The sequence below is a fragment of the Oncorhynchus masou genome, chromosome 24 (genome assembly GCF_036934945.1).
Source record: "Oncorhynchus masou masou isolate Uvic2021 chromosome 24, UVic_Omas_1.1, whole genome shotgun sequence".
NCBI lineage: Eukaryota > Metazoa > Chordata > Actinopteri > Salmoniformes > Salmonidae > Oncorhynchus > Oncorhynchus masou.
In genome coordinates, this window is record NC_088235.1 from 78,010,536 (window position 1) to 78,023,989 (window position 13,454).

Below are 13,454 nucleotides of genomic sequence, written 5' to 3' on the forward strand. Positions count from 1 at the left end.
CTGGGGACGACTATATGATATGAGGGCTGTTTTTGCGCGAGACTCTTAAAGCACCCCACCCACTTCCCTTTCTGGAGACAGTCATCCAATCAGGAAAAAATACAACATCACATAACACAGTATCACAAATGATAGTAGCCTACTGTAATATCGACTGTATTTGTGTCATACCTTTTGTACATTATTAATGTGTACAAGTGTGAGGACAATGCATGTTTTCCATTCCATGGGGCACACAAATGCCATCATCTGCGTTCCTTTGACACCTCATAAGGCTTCAAGATACTGTGGTGAAATTCAGGCACTTAACCCTTACCCCTTTTAGGGTCTAAAATATGAATGTTAATCCAGCCCTCTATTTTTAGTGCTCCCTCATCAGTCATTGTGTAATTTCAACACTGCATGCGTCACACTGCCCTATAAATCTGATGGGACTCCATACCTCCCACCTGTCTACTGTCTTCTCACCTCTGTTCATCTGCCCTCTGCCACATGGCAGCCCAAAGCTCATTCTGATATTAACCCCTAGTCCTCCAGACTATTCATTTTATTTTTGTCTAGCCCTTATCCCCGAATGTTCCTTATAAATCTCTAAATCTGATAATACTGAATGAGTAGCCTGCTAGTGTGCTGAGTTGAGTTTCTACTATGTTTGTTGGGCTCTGACTGGACCATAAGATGAGCGAGAGTATCAGTTACAGTGAAGTCAATACTCATCTACAGTCTCTGCTGTGTCTCTGCCAGATCTCGCCTCACCACCACCCCTGTTCCTCTTTCACCTCCAAAACATGTCTCCTCCAGCCTGACCATCCATCCTTTCCCCTCTCTGCTTCTCCATCCATCCTCCGTCCATCCCCAGTCCCAGGACCTTTCTCCCAGGCTTCGGTCCATGGGAGGTGGCAGCTGGCCCAACTGTGCCACCTGCTGCCATCCTCTGGTCACTGCCAGGCTTCAGCAGTGCAAGCCAAAGCGCTTAGCCAATGCCCCCTCTGATGGATCAGATGAGCGAGGTGAGGGCAGAGCCACAGAGTCGTTACAGACGGGTCCTGTATTCCGGACGCCCACGATTAGATTTACTACAGCACTACTCCTGCTTGCAACCTTCCACCATTTGGCTGGCAAAGGGACCCAATCTGGGGGGGGGGGGGTTGGTTTGGTTTCCATGATCAACTTTGTTCCCTAAATTACAAGCACAGTCAGTTTAACTTCAATGGATGCCAAATAAATTCAGAACAATGTCAAGTATTCCCTGTTGGTTCATTTCTGAGGAGAGCCATGTTAGCCAACACACTATTCTGTTCAAACCTTTGACAACCTAACTGGATACACACAAATGACCAGGTTGTTAATTCTTTTGGAGCCAAAAGTGGCTTCCCTACTGTGCTAAAAATGTCCCTGACAAACACACCTCATTAAACTTTAGAGCCGGTCAAAGACTTTGCACCATTTGCTGAAGATGCGGTGCTTTGTTGTTTTTCCTCACAAGCAACATCACTTCTTTCTTTGTTTAAATGTAGAATGAAAAAAAACAGATCAATTAAAGCCCAGTACTTATGAAAACTAGTGTGTGTTCACGTATTCTGAGGTTTAGGGCAAGTTTTCACTTATAAGCCACATATAAACTGCGTAATGGGGACATGCAGAGTCCGGGTATTTCAACTAACAGACAGTAGTAGAAATGACTTTTTCTAAGTATCCTGTAAAAGCAAGGCGGTTTGCCCTGACAGCTCAAACAAGGAGCCCATACAATTTACCCCTGTTCATATAGACTGGTTTAGGTGTCGTATTATGTACACATTTACAGGACGTGACAGAAGAGAGATACATTTAAAGGCTTTTTTGTTGAGCTTGATAACTCTCCACTCCCCCAAATCCAATATCACATACAGCCAAATCTCTTCCTAGCCAAACACTTGGCTGTATGTGGATTACCACAACAATAAGCACCAGCTAAACAGACGCCGTCTTCAAAGTGTTTAAAACCACGTGTCAATGTCAGCATGACCATAAGGAATCATATAGTAATGCATCCACAGTCCTTCAGTGGACTACTGTAACGTGTCTTTCCTTGTGTATGTTCCTCAGTGCACCGTGTGTTTTTCAGTGTGTGTGTGTGGGGGGGGGGGGATTGCCCAGCAGAGGGGACAGTGACCTCCCTCACTGACTTGATTGAGGCGCAGCTGCGTTTTATTCAGGATACTGTTCAACCATCACTCGGTGGCAGTGGGACTCAACACATTAGGACAGAAAGGTTTGCGGGGAGAAATTGTCATACTTCTAGCAACATCATGAATCTAAAGAGATTGACATTACTCTGAACAATAGTGCAAACCCCAGACCCCCGCCCAGTACTAGTAATGATGATAATGTACAGTCGTGGCCAAAAGTTAAGAATGACACAAATATTAATTTCCACAAAGTTTGCTGCTTCAGTGTCTTTAGATATTTTTGTCAGATGTTACTATGGAATAATAAAGTATAATTACAAACATTTCATAAGTGTCAAAGGCTTTTATTGACTTACATGAAGTTGATGCAAAAAGTCAATCTGTAGTGTTGACCCTTCTTTTTCAAGACCTCTGCAATCTGCCCTGGCATGCTCTCAATTAACTTCTGGGCCACTTACTGACTGATGGCAGCCTATTCCATTCAATGCTTGGAATTTGTCAGAATTTGTGGGGTTTTGTTTCTCAACCAGGGGAGTGACAGATATAGGGAAGATAATCAAGGAGGTGATGGAGTCCACGTGAGTGTCATGAGGCGCTGGTGTGCAAGACGATGGTGACAGGTGTGCGGGATAATCTGCAGCTTGATGACCTTGACATGATTGACCAGGCTTGATATGATTGACATTTCCCCTCTTCCTGGGGTCATGAAGCTAGAAGCTGTGAGAGAGGTGGCCCTAGTAAAGATTCAACATCTGCTTACAAATTTGCATATCCCACAGAAGGTTCTGGGGGAAATGAATAACACAAGTGTCCAAGTGGTGAGAAAGTGGCTCTGCGTCAACACACACACCACACGTGACATTGTCTTCCTGAGCCAAAGAGAGGGGGGTTTAGGTGTCCTGAATATTGAGTGGATTTACACTGTTACCAGACTGAACATGCTCAACAGTGACGATGTGACAATTTGGGAGTTAGCCAGATCATCCCTCTTCCTGGACCTACGGAGGAGGAAGGTTCCACTGACCAGGGACACTGGACTTCAACTTCCTGGACTTCAGGAAGAAGGTCAATGGAAAATGTGACACTCGTGCTGCGGAAGTGGAGCTCAGGTGGACACAGACTGATATGCAAACTGAGCCAGAGACGGACACTGATGCAGTTGCAGCAGATCACTGTGTTGTTGTGGAGGCTTCTGTCACCCATGATGGAACATCTCATCCAGGACAACACTCCTTGGTATCAGATGGATGCAGCAACTGCAACACTGGACTGGCCTGAGGCTGCAGGGGAAACTGCTGCTCAAGACTGTGCTGACCACGCTGTCTCTCATTTCATGTACCAGAAACCTTGAAGTAGGACGTGTACAAAGCCAGGGCAGTTTGTACAGCACAGCATGTAGGAGAATGATGACTCCCATTCACTATCCACTTCTAAAGAGCCAACAGGTACAGATCAATACAGTGAAGACATTCATCAGTCCTGCTATTCCAATGGGACAGCTCTTATGATGCCAGAATGAGCGTGGGGTCTGTGATAGGTACATTACAGTCCCCCAGCCTGTGAGTACCCAAGGCGTGTTCACCGATAGAATTAGGACAGAAATGGATTGTAGGCCACAGTGAGAATACTTTAACATGACATATAGGTCCATAACATGATAGGGTAGGAGGTCCATAACATGATAGGGTAGGAGGTCCATAACATGACATATAGATCCATAACATGACATATAGGTCCATAACATGATAGGGTAGGTCCATAACATGACATATAGGTCCATAACATGACATATAGGTCCATAACATGATAGGGTAGGTCCATAACATGATAGGGTAGGTCCATAACATGATAGGTTATGGCGGCAGGGTAGCCTAGTGGTTAGAGCGTTGGACTAGTAACCAAAATGTTGTGAGTTCAAACCCCCGAGCTGACAAGGTAAAAATCTGTCGTTCTGCCCTTGAACAGGCAGTTAACCCACTATTCCCAGGCCGTCATTGAAAATAAGAATTTGTTCTTAACTGACTTGCCTGGTTAAATAAAGGTAAAAAAAAAAGGTTAGGTCCATAACATGATAGGGTAGGTCCATTAGATGATATATAGGTCCATAACATGATAGGTTAGATCCATAACATGATAGTTTAGATCCATAACATGATAGGGTAGGTCCATAACATGACATATAGATCCATAACATGACATATAGGTCCATAACATGATAGGTTAGGTCCATAACATGATAGGGTAGATCCATAACATGACATATAGGTCCATAACATGATAGGGTAGGTCCATTAGATGATATATAGGTCCATAACATGATAGGTTAGGTCCATAACATGGTAGGTTAGATCCATAACATGACATATAGGTCCATAACATGATAGGGTAGGTCCATAACATGATAGGTTAGATCCATAACATGATAGGTTAGATCCATAACATGACATATAGATCCATAACATGACATATAGGTCCATAACATGATAGGGTAGGTCCATAACATGACATATAGGTCCATAACATGACATATAGATCCATAACATGACATATAGATCCATAACATGACATATAGGTCCATAACATGATAGGGTAGGTCCATAACATGACATATATGTCCATAACATGATAGGTTAGATCTATAACATGATAGGGTAGGTCCATAACATGATAGGGTAGGTCCATAACATGATAGGGTAGTTCCATAACATGCTAGGGTAGGTCCATAACATGATAGGGTAGGTCCATAACATAATAGGGTAGGTCCATAACATGCTGCATGGTGAAGTCATTTGTACTACATAACGTAACTGACATAACTACATCTAAACATTTATCTTTCTGTGCGCATACTGCTCTGGCTATCCCTTAGTCAATGAGGAGGGCTGGAGATATACAGATGCTGTATCTTAACTGGGTTATCCTATTGTTGCAGGAATTTTCCTGCACAGCAGCAAATGCAAATTTGTAGTGTGTTCGAGGTTTAACAAGGCCTTTAACGTATGTAATTTCCACTTAAAAAAGGACTGACTTAATTTGCCCTAACAAAAAAATGTATCAACCCCTACCAAAAATGTCCATATTATCCACTAATCCATTATACTTTTCCTGCTGTAGCAAACTGGCTCAACTTAAGATACTCAATTTTAAAATCCTCCCTGGTTAACATCGCCAGAGAATGAATTCTGGCTACATTTAAAATGATTGATAATTTTCATGAATTAATGACAAAAAAATATAAATAGATGAATAAGGAATAAGGGCTGAGTCGCGCCAGAGATGCAGCCAGCCGCGCCGATGCCTTGGATCACTTTCACATTCGTTTTTTCCCCCTCACATCTTTTACTGAGAGTTGCCAGTGAAGAGAAACTCGCCCAGACCCTCATGCACCTGCACGAGCACACACACATACACACACACGCAGGGCCTGGCTAGTGTTAAGAGAAAGCACCTCTAACCAGGGTATCTCCAGTGGTTTAACTGGATGTCCTCTGGATTTAACCCTTGAGATCACCCCCCCCCCCCCCCATCTCTAGTTTAATGGCTCAATATTTTCTAGTACACTAAACATTAGGAACACCTTCCTGATATTGAGTTGCACCCCCTGTTGCCCTCAGAACAGCCTCAATTTGTTGAGCATGGACTCTACAAGGTGTCGAAAGCATTCCACAGGGATGCTGGCCCATGTTGACTCCAATGCTTCACACAGTTGTGTCAAATTGCCTGGATGTCATTTGGGTGGTGGACAATTTTTGATACACACGGAAAACGGTTGAGCGTGAAAAACCCAGCAGCGTTGCAGTTCTTGTCTCACTCAAACCGGTGCGCCTGGCACCTACTATCATACCCCGTTCAAAGTCACGTAAATATTTACATTTACATTTACATTTAAGTCATTTGGCAGACGCTCTTATCCAGAGCGACTTACAAATTTTATTTTGTCTTGCCAATTCACCCTCTGAATGGCACACACACACAATCCATGTCTCAATTGCCTCAATGTTTAAAAATCCTTCTTTAACCTGCCTCCTCCCTTTCATCTACACTGATTGAAGTGGATTTAACAAGTGACATCATTAAGTGATCACAACTCTCACCTGGATTCACCTGGTCAGTCTGTGTCTTAGAAAGATGTTTTCTACACAGGGTAGTTGTCTATGTAATATGATTTACAGCAGACTGGGTTCAATTTTGTTTAATCACAGGCTTATCTGGAGTCATCAGAAAGGACTGACAGGGAGTGTCCCTCAGATATCAGCAGAGTGATTGAGGTCTTCAGTCCAATCAGTCTGGATCTCCAGTGGCCCAGGGAGGAAGGAGTTCAGGCTTCCCTAGCTGAGGAGTGACCAACCAGGCAGGAAATTGCATGTTCAGGCCCCTGAACCAACTGCCACCAGGTCCATCCAACTACTGATTAAACAAATCCTCATCTAAAATTGAAGCCCATCAAAAATCAATTATTTGACAGAGTTTAAGATGACAGTTGACTAGAAAAATTGCATTTTTTGTGTATTTACTGCAACTTTAAAATGAAGCATTAGGGGTGCCATGAGGTCATCAGTAATGGACAGCATTACTTATGAGTGAAGGAGTTCTGGAGGTAATTATGTTGGGCCAAATGGATTTCTGCAGCAAACTAAAGTGTGATTTGTATTGATAGGAACTCTCCTGATTGCATGGGGGAAATCACAGAATCAAGCAGAGTCCATAGACTAGTGATGTGTCTCTCAAAATTCACAGTTTTTAGGATAAAGTCTGAGGAAAGCCCATAAAAGTTATTCAAGGGGAAGTTCAGTTTTTGAATGACCATTTGATCACAGTTGACCTGACCATGAACATCTGACTGTGAACACCTGACTGAATACATTGAATTAAGTTTAGTCGCGCTGAGGTTGGCAGGTCAACGGAAAATCGCTTGTTAATCTGGGAACCGACCTGACCTACGTGGTGTTAGCTGAAGCAAATGCACAAGAAGCTTCAACGGAGCCATGAAGGCATTCACGAGACTAGACAAGGGTGGGGTGGAGAGAGAGAGAGAGAGAGAGAGAGAGGGGGAGGGAGGGAGGAGTGGGGACATTAACATTTCTAATTGGCTCTGCTGTCTTCATCAGTCAACCAGCACGGGGAGGTGGTGTGGACATCGGGTTGATTTTGATATTTTTATCTGGGATTTAATTTCCTCCCTTTTCATATTTTATCAAAAGCTTTCCCTGCTTCCTAAATCGCCTCCCTCCTCCTCCCCTCCTATCTCCCTGCTCCCCTGCGCCTGCTATCCATCATGCGATCTGACTTTAATATGCTTTAGCGAGGAATATAAGCCATTCATCACGCTGGCGAGGCCCAGGCACATTTCATAGGCCAGTAAGAGGCGGCGGAGGCCAGCTGTAGCGCCGCTAATACTGCCATTTGTTCCGTCAGGCAGAGCCGGATACATCCGTCACTCCCAGCTGTCTCACCAGACACCCCCGGCCACGCCTTTTATGGAACCATGAGCCGCTCCTTAGTACACATCATTTTGTCTCTTGATTGGCCTTTTGTATGGAAGAAAGGGGAGAGGATAGGGCGAGGGGTAGAGGGAGAGAGTAGAGAGAGAGAGAGAGAAAAAAACAGACAGACGGACCGACACAGACAGAGAGTATGTCTGTAAGTCAAGGTGCACTTTTGTGAATAGATACAGAGATACAGTAGTTACTTACAAAGTACAGGAAGTACTACAGATTTAAAAATGAAACCCCACAAGGTTTTACCATCTTTAGTCTTTAAGGGAAATCAGGGCTGGACTCGCCTATTGGGTTTTTTAACAGTATGACACTATGGGACCTCAATATTCCAGGAATAATAAGTCACTATTACCTAAAAGTGCTAAATCATAGATTTCAACATCTGGAATTAGCATGCATAGTTATGTAAGTCACAGTGCTAATTAGCCATTTTTAATAAATGAAAGACACTATTATGACTGATAAATACTATACCATATAATTACAGTACAATGAATACAATAAATACAACTATGGGTTCAGTTCTTTAAACTAATTCTATACTTCCCTATAATGAATTAATTGTGTGTAGTTCACTATAACCCCAACACTCTCTCAATCTCTCAACGAATCCTTAATGAAATACAGTAAATTGTGCTGAGCAAAGCCAGCTGTAGCCAATTGTGGTGACATGGTTGCCTTGCTAGTTCTTGTAAAGTCACTCAACTGGTCTTTAAGTCTGACTAAAGACCTGACCGTTAGCAGTTAAACTTTCTTCAACGCTTTCCCCCTCCTCATACTCATTCTCACGCACATCCTTCAGCTGTCAAATGGATATCACCTGCTGCTCACTATATAACCCTGACCTCCATTACTATTGATGATGGGAGCGCCATGTTTTATCCCTCCTGTCATTTCACAGTCATGCTAATAGTAAAGTACAGCAAACCAACCAGACTAAGGGGAAACCACTGTACTTTTTGAATGCATATCTGCACTTAACCTAGTCCATTTCACCCGTCAGAACACCTGGCTAGCATACAGCCTCTCAACTACCTTCTCAGTCTCATTTGAACTCCTGGTCTATATTTCATCCTATCTTTCATCTTATCCTCCCATCTTAGAGTAGAAAAATGTATCGCAACATTTCTAGTTTACTTGTCTCTTTATTAAAACAGTGGTCACCAACCCCTTGCACTGGCGAGCTGCAGGTTTTGCTCTAGCCCAGCTCAATAGCCCACTGCTTCAAGTAATTGCTATTTGGGCTGTCTCTCCATCTGGTTCTCCCCATGGTTTCTCTATGGAGGGGATCCTCCTGACTTGAGTTACCTCCCAGCAGATCCTACACGTTAATGAATGCCTGGTGGTGTTGAGGGTCTGCCCTGTCATGATTTAGTGGGTCTCTGTAATAACTGATAATAGTGCCTGGGGCTGAGCGGAGTGGAAACTTAATCCAATAGCACCTCCATCACTATTAGGGTTATTGATAGAGCACTGAGAGCAGGGACGGGGCTACCCTGTGGTCCACCCCACTGCTCCACACACTGATTTACTCTTACTGTCGTTGAACCAGAGCAAACAATAGCTTGAGGGAAGGGAAGGGGAGCCCCCACACATATTACTCACAAAGATACAGATGGCTGGTGTATGGCAACCCCCAACACAGACAAGGCTTCTCTTCTCTCTCCTTTCACTCAACCTCAAAACCTATTCCATTATTTCCATCATGATGGAATGATGCCTGGTCACTAAATGTTCATACTGAAAGAGAAATACAGTCTAACATGTTGGCACAACATCCTCTCACCTGGGTAAATGATTTCAATTACAAACCCATCCCTTTGATATTCATGCACCAGCTTATACAGACAGTAAGCGGTGTACAATAATGCATCCCAGGTACACTGTCTGGGGCCTCTGCCAAAAGATAATGCCCGTGGCTGACTCTCCCAGACAACTTATGAAGCCATTTGTGTCTGGTTAAGACAGGAAGTTGTATTTACAGCCCGGATCCTTTTGTACTTTAACAGAAATCCTCTTTGTCTCCCTCCTGACAAAGGCAGATATGACTGGCCACTAAATCTACTGAAAAATGGCCGCCCTAAACAGCACCAACAGAGGCTCAAGGGGAAGGAGACACTCAGATGGATGAAAACAGGATCTGTTCTCCTTTCTCACAGCAGAATCATGGATTCTCGTAAAGAATCCACCCTCACAATTGAAGAACTCTGTGTGTGTGTGTGTATGTGTATGTATGTGTGTGTGTGTGTGTGTGTGTGTGTGTGTGTGTGTGTGTGTGTGTGTGTGTGTGTGTGTGTGTGTGTGTGTGTGTGTGTGTGTGTGTGTGTGTGTGTGTGTGTGTGTGTGTGTGTGTGTGTGTGTGTGTGTGTGTGCGTGTGCACGGGCGAGAGAGAGATTGCGTCCAAGCTTGGCTGTTCTCCTCTGCGCCTGATGCTAATGTGCGGGCTGTGAGTTACGGCACGTCCACCCTTCCCCCGGTCCTCCTCGTCTCTCCGCCAAGATGACAGGGACAGAGAGGAGACTGGTCAGTGCACAGTCCTAACACATTAGTGCTGAGCAGGCGTGCCGATGTCACACACTATCCTAGACCCTGATCTCCAATGCAAAACAAAGAATCAGAATCTAAAATGGCCTCTCTACTCAATTAGTGATAGATATATTCATGACAGATGGTTTTCCCACCCATCTGATATCGCTGGCTTATCTTATAGGAGAGGAGAGGTATGAAAATGAGATGTTATTATTGGACAGGGGATTTGATGAGGACAAAAAGTAGCTAAGCTGGAAAGTTCTGGAGAGCATCACTCAAGCAATAACAAGATTGTCTTTATGAAAAGATGAGAATGAGGAGATGAGGAAGATAACTTTTAAGAACAAGTCATTGTAATAAAAAGCAATATCCCCTCAAAAAACTGAGGAAGTTGCAGAGGAACATCCATTATCAGCATTTTTAGACCAAGATAATGCCACTACCTTCCTGCAAGTTGACGTATTAAAAGATGAATGTGATTTAACCTTGAAAGTGTATTACAGAACACCAATAAGACCATGGCCTTAATGAGACTGAATCTGGAGACTCGGGATAATGAGAAACCCAGTGAGAGGGATGAAGAATGACTGTGCCCAGACAGACAAATCAACTACCAGTCCCACTGTGCCTACTCTCTGGTGTACAGCACACTGCCTTGTTACTGTGCTCCGACCATAGACAGTCACGGACACAGCCACCACCGCACACGGCAGCTCTCACACACACACGCTCTCTCTCTTTCTCTCTCTCCTAGACCATTCAGAGAAGTATGGTCCACTCAAGACAAGTAGACGGATCTTTAGTTGTCTGGTCTCCAAAAGCTTAATGATTCGGAGGCTCTTTTCCAGAGGGAACACTTCAACAACATGATGACAACTGAGAAACGTACTCCTGGTTTTTACCTGAGAGATTGAGGTTTCTCCTCACTGGCTTGCTCACCTCTGGCACTTTGTCTATTACAAATAGAGGGATAAAGGAGAGGGTGTTGCTGGATAGGGAGAAGGGTGCTGGGGGAACTCAATTACAGCCAACTTAATAGAGCATCAGAAAAGGAGGTAGAGACTGAGATTAAATTGATAGAATAATTGTATTTTTATGAAAAAATATATTTAACCTTTATTTAAGAATGACAGGCAAGAAAAACTTAAACTTCACAGCTGGGCAAGTGTCAGAGATGGCCATTTGCCTGACTATAACCATGAATACTGAATATATCACGTAAAATAATATAGCTTTGCCCACAAGTGGTAGTGAATTGAATGCTATAGTCAACTGACTTGAGGAATTACTTTTCAGTCAACTTCCATGAAATGCATTCCAATTGGTTTGGTGTCCCTCAACTAAGGAAGATAACTGATGAAAAGTGGATATCGAAAGTACACTGAGTGTACAAGACATTAAGGACACCTGCTCTTTCCATGACATAGACTGGCCAGGTGAATCCAGCTGAAAGCTATGATCCCTTATTGATGTCACTTGATAAATCCACTTCAATCAGTGAAAATTAATGATTTTTTAAGCCTTGAGACAATTGAGACATGGATTGTGTTTGTGCTATTCAGAAGGTGAATGGGTAAGAAAACAAAAATGTAAGTACCTTTGAACGGGGAATGGTAGTACGTGCCAGGCGCACCGGTTTGTGTCAAGAACTGCAACGCTGCTGGGTTTCACGCTCAACAGTTTCCCTTGTGTATCAACAATGGTCCACCATCCGTAGGACATCCAGCCAACTTGCAGGCCAGTCAAGTTCTTCCACACTGATCTCAACAAACCATTTCTGTATGGACCTCGATTTGTGCACGGGGGCATTGTCATGCTGAAACAGAAAAGGGCCTTCCCCAAACTGTTGCCACAAAGTTAGAAGCACAGAATTGTCTAGAATTTAATTGTATGCTGTTGCATTAAGATTTCCCTTCACTGGAACTAAGGGACCTAGCCCAAACCATGAAAAACAGCCCCAGACCATTATTCCTTCTCCACCGAACTTAACAGTTGGCACTATTCATTGGGGCAGGTAGCATTCTCCTGGTATCTGCCAAACCCAGATTCATCCGTCAGACTGCAAGATGGTGAAGAGTGGTTCATCACTCCAGAGAACGCATTTCCACTGCTCCAAAGTCCAATGGTGGTGAGCTTTATTCCACTGCAGACGACGCTTGGCATTGGGCATGGTGATCTTAGACTTGTGTGCGACTGCTCAGCCATGGAAACCCATTTTATGAAGCTCCCGACAAACAGTTATTGTGCTGACGTTGCTTCCAGAGTCAGTTTGGAAGTCGGTTGAGAGTGTTGCAACCGAGGACAGACTAATTTTACACGCAACAGCACTCGGCGGTCCCATTCTGTGAGCTTGTGTGGCCTACAACTTTTCTGGTGAGCTGTTGTTGCTCCTAAAAAATTGTTGCACGCCCAATTTTTCAGTTTTTGATTTGTTAAAAAAGTTTGAAATATCCAATAAATGTCGTTCCACTTCATGATTGTGTCCCACTTGTTGTTAATTCTTCACAAAAAAATACAGTTTTATATCTTTATGTTTGAAGCCTGAAATGTGGCAACCGGTCGCAAAGTTCAAGGGGGCCGAATACTTTCGCAAGGCACTGTATATACATATGAGATTCTTCAAACTAGCCACCCTTTGCCATGAAAGCTTTGCGCACTCTTGACATTCTCTCAACCAGTTTCATGAGGAATGCTTCTCCAAGTCTTGAAGGAGTTCCCACAAATGCTGAGCACTTGTTGGCTGCTTTTCCTTCACTCTGCAGTCCAACTCATCCCAAACCATCTCAATTGTGTAGCACACCAGCTAGGGGGATCCGTCATCACAGACAGCCCTGAAATAGGTTGGCTACTTACTACCATGTATGAATCAATAGGCAGGAGGTGAGCTTGTTCATCAATTTTCCCAAGGCCCAGGTAATCAATCCTGGTGCATCAGATCTGGTAGCATCCACATCCACCCACTGTCGTCAGCAAGCCCCGCACCTCTGCATTCCAGCTGTGCTGGACGCCTCACAGGGGTAATGGGTGACATCAGTCATGATAAGGCCCACTTTCCATGTATTGTAGCACACTCTACAGTCAGACTTTCACATGCAGGAAAGGACAAGTAAGGACACTGGTTTACAAGGAGTCTATAGAGCATATTGTCTCTGTTTTGAAATATATTTTGTTCTTCAGTCAGAGAATAAAAAGCGTTCACATCCTCAGTTGGGAAACTTTACAAGTGTGCTCATTCTCAGGTTTCAAAATGGCAGCCAT